Here is a 4215-nt window from a genome sequence, read left to right on the forward strand (position 1 = left end):
TGTTTCATATCTGCATTTGTAAGACGATTGTACTTTGTCATTAAATAAACGAAATGCCTGTTGATATTTAGTGTATCGTTTATGGGAACCGCTTTCTGGGTAAAAAAAAAACTGCTGATTTTTCTACACACAAAACAAACTCAGGTATGGGCATGAAACCGGTGCTTGCAGAAACTTTTCATGGCTCCGTAAATACCCATAAAGCCCCGCGTTTAAAATTTCGCTGTCGCTTGAAGCACCGATCAAATGCGCAGGCGTCAAGCTTGTCTTGGATAACTCCGCATGCGCGCAGTACACAAAATGTCGAGAGGACCGGCAGAGGTAAGAATGGGTGTTGGGTGGGTTTTAATTGAGTGACAATTGCTGTGAACACTGAACACAGTGACTCACAAACTCGGCACAGGCCAGGTCTTTTTCCTCTCTCTCAGCCCCACGAACCGTACTCGGGCCCCGGGGAGCTTCCGGCTGATCAGGGAATGGGAGCAAATAGATCTCACAGACAGAGCTGAGCTCCGGAAAACTAAATGCAGGGATCAGGAACTCGTAGAAAGGGAACAAAATCTTTCTATCAGCTGTTGAGACAGTCACCTTTGTTCTACCTCCAACCGCAGCTGCCACCAATCCAGGCAACACACACAAAATGCCGGAGGAACTCAGTATTAGTACTCTTTTCTATCGATGCTGCCTGGCCTGCTGAGTTCCTCCAGCATTTTGTGTGTGTTGCTTGTTCTGCCTGCTCTTGTTCTGGCGTTTTCTACCTGTGAGGACATGCTTTGATCCATTCTGTCTGGGTACGTACTGATATCAAACACCTTTGCCCTGGGCAACAAGTAGCTTTCACATCACAAATGTGCCAGACTCCAGTGAGACAGTCTACTGCCCTTCCCTTCATATTCATTGGCATTGCCATCACCGAGTTCACCACTGACAGCCACCTGGAGTGGGGTGGGGGTTCAGGGGAAATATTTATGTACGATACACAATACCTGTGTGTATTGTGGCGACGCAATAGTTGCTGGATAATTTGCAAGTGGGGAGTGATATTTGGAAATCTGACTTTTTAAAGTATCATTTAGCAGGAAAATCACATACAGTGACATGCAAAAGTTTGGTCATCGCTGGTCAAAATTTCTGTTGTTGTGAATAACAACATAGTGAATAAAAGATGACCTGAGTTCCAAAAGGCATAAAGTTAAAGATGACACATTTTTTTAATATTTTAAGCTCAATTACTTTTTCTTTTCCATCTTTTACAGTTTCAAAATAACAAAAAAGGAAAAGGGTCTGAAGCAAAAGTTTGGGCACCTTGCATGGTCAGTACTTAGTAACAACCCTTTGGCAAGTATCACAGCTTGTAAATGCTTTCTGTAGCCAGCTAAGAACCTTTCATTTTTTGTTTGGGGAGTGTTGCCCATTCTTCCTTGCAAAAGGCTTCTGGTTCTGTGAGATTCTTGAGCCGTCTTGCATGCACTGCTCTTCTGAGGTCTATCCATAGTTTTTCGATGATGTTTAGATCGGGGGAATGTGAGAGCCATGGCAAAACCTTCAGCTTGCCACCTATTGAGGTAGTCCATTGTGAATTTTGAGGTGTGTTTAGGATCATTATCCTGTTGTAGAAGCCATCCCGTTATCACCTTTAGCTTTTTTTACAGATGATGTGATGTTTATTTCCAGAATTTGTGGTATTTATTTGAATTAATTCTTTCCTCTACCAGTGAAATGTTTCCTGTGCCACTGGCTGCAACACAAGCCCAAAGCATGGCTGATCCATCCCCGTGCTTAACAGTTGAAGAGGTGTTCTTTTCATGAAATTCTGCACCCTCTTTTCTCCAAACACACCTTTGCTCATTGCAGCCAAAAAGATCTATTTTAACTTCAGTCCACAGGACTTGTTTCCAAAATGCATCAGGCTTGTTTAGATGTTCCTTTGCAAACTTCTGATGCTGAATTTTGTGGTGAAGATGGAGGAAAGGTTTTCTTCTGATGACTCTTCCATGAAGGTCATATTTGTGCTGGTATTGCTGCACAGTAGAACAGTGCACTACCACGCCAGACCGTAATCTTCGTTAAGGTCTTTTGCAGTCAAATGGGGGTTTTGATTTGCCTTTCTAGCAATCCTACGAGCAGTTCTGTGGTAAAGATGTCTTGGACGACTTCCGCCATTCCTGTTAACTGCCATTTCTTAATTATGTTACGAACTGAGGAAGCGGCTACATGAAAATGCTTTGCTATCTTCTTATAGCCTCCTCCTGCTTTGTGGCCATCAATTATTTTAATTTTCAGAGTGCTAGGCAGCTCCTTAGAGGAGCCCATGGCTGCTGATTGCTGGGAGAAGGTTTGAGGTGTCAGGGTATTTATAAAGCTTTGAAATTTTCATCACCTGGACTTTCCTGACAAAGATTATGAACAAGCCATAGCACTAACAATCTCATAAAGGTCTGAGACCTTGGTAAAAGTTATCTGAGAGCTTAAATCTCTTAGGGTCCCCAAACTTTTGCATGCTGTTCCTTTATTTTTTTTTTCACTCTAAAATTACACAAAACAAAAATGTTGCTTAAAATGTTGAATAGGGTGTTTCATCTTTAACTTTGACTTTTGGAGATCAGTTCATCTTCTACTCACTTCACTATTCACAGTTCTTGATCCAGGTAAAATGGACCCGGGGATCGAGCTGCTTGGGCTTATGAGTTGTTGAGTGAGTATTTCTGGTCTGGGATCAGCAGTTTGTTTCTGGAGTTCCTTTGGAAGCAATGACTGCTAATCTGAGGAGAGGATGATTTCCCATTCCATCCCTCACAGGGAGAGGCGATGAGTAAATGGGCAGTTCCGTGTTTACAACAGTAGAAATAGACCCTTGAGTTTGGTGTTGAACTATGTTTGGAAATCACCCCCCCACCCCACCCACTGTCACCTGTCTGTCACTCGGCAGAAATCAAGCAGAATCTCAAGTTGCTGGAGATAGGCACTTAAAACTGAAAATGTTTGAAGTCATTCTGATGAAATATATTAACCTGAATTGTAAAGTTTGTCCTCTCAACACAGCTGTTCCGTACGTGCTGAGTGTTTCTGGTAATTCCAGTTTCTGTTTATTACATTCACCCTGGAATGGTTTATATTTCCTGAAATGTCCCTGTTTTAACCTGGAAATGGAAATGGGTCATTCTGTGATAGTAGAGCAGTAAAGAAAGCACAACTATTCTCTGTAAATTATCCTGGTACCTGTTTGTGTTCAGTACAGTTGTTGCTGACAAGATTTACAAGAATAATCACAGGAAAGATCGGCTTTATGTATGAGGAGCATTTGATGGTTGTGGACCTGTGCTCAATGGAGTTCAGAGGGACGGTGGGGGTGGTGGAGGGATGTATGGTTAAGTAAACCTACCGAATGCTGAAAAGCCTGGATACAGTGGACATGGAGAGGATGTTTCCATTAGACGGAGAGTCTGCGATCTGACAGCACAGGCTCAGAATAAAGACGCTTCCCTTTATAACTGAGATGAGGGAAAAAAAAGTGGCCAAAAGATGTCTGATCTGTGGAATTTGCTGCCACAGAGGTTGGTTGAGGCTGCCATTTGGGTATATTTATGACAGAGATTAATATACTCATGATTGCTGAGTAACTTCGGGATTACAGGAGGAAGTCAGGAATATGGTGTTGGAATAAAAATCAGCCATGGTTGAGTGGTGGGGCAGACCAGATGGATTGAATCACCTAATTCTGTTCCTGTGTCTTATGTCTTACCATGACTGAATGATGGCTCCTTCTTATCCCATATCGTTTTGTGACATGTGAGGGACAACAAATGCTTGTTCACTGAGATAATTGTATTTGCCTTCAACATTTAAATTTCAGTCAGTTTTGTTCTTAGTAACATTAAGCAGAAATGTGTGGTTCTCCTTTTTAATATTAATGTGCTTCTTTATGTTTCATGTTAAAGTTAGACCTGCGGTGAGAGATTTATTGGAAGAAAAACCCCAACTGGAAGGAAACCACGACTGTAGACGAGGGAACAGCAACAAAGTGAACCTGCCCGAGGATTGAGAGCATCAACTGGAGAGAACCCATCTGACTCGGAGATTCCAGTGAGTCAGGCAGGAGAAAGTTTGGTGAGTCTCGCTTACTCAAACACTGGTCCTTTAGACATTACATACCTGTAAAAGGAAGGTAGGGAATAGTTGGAGTGAGACTGAATGTGCCCAGAAGAACCAGTTATG

At 42.4% G+C, this 4215-nt stretch overlaps 1 long non-coding RNA gene across 1 annotated transcript; it reads left to right on the forward strand.

The window, feature by feature from the left end:
* The first annotated feature begins 276 nt into the window (after nt 1-276).
* LOC132388687 (uncharacterized) lies at nt 277-4181 on the forward strand. The gene is made up of 3 exons (XR_009510313.1): nt 277-321; nt 1257-1313; nt 3939-4181. It is a non-coding gene; the product is annotated as an uncharacterized LOC132388687 (long non-coding RNA).
* Nucleotides 4182-4215: the final 34 nt, after the last annotated feature.

This window comes from Hypanus sabinus, unplaced genomic scaffold (assembly GCF_030144855.1).
Source record: "Hypanus sabinus isolate sHypSab1 unplaced genomic scaffold, sHypSab1.hap1 scaffold_378, whole genome shotgun sequence".
NCBI lineage: Eukaryota > Metazoa > Chordata > Chondrichthyes > Myliobatiformes > Dasyatidae > Hypanus > Hypanus sabinus.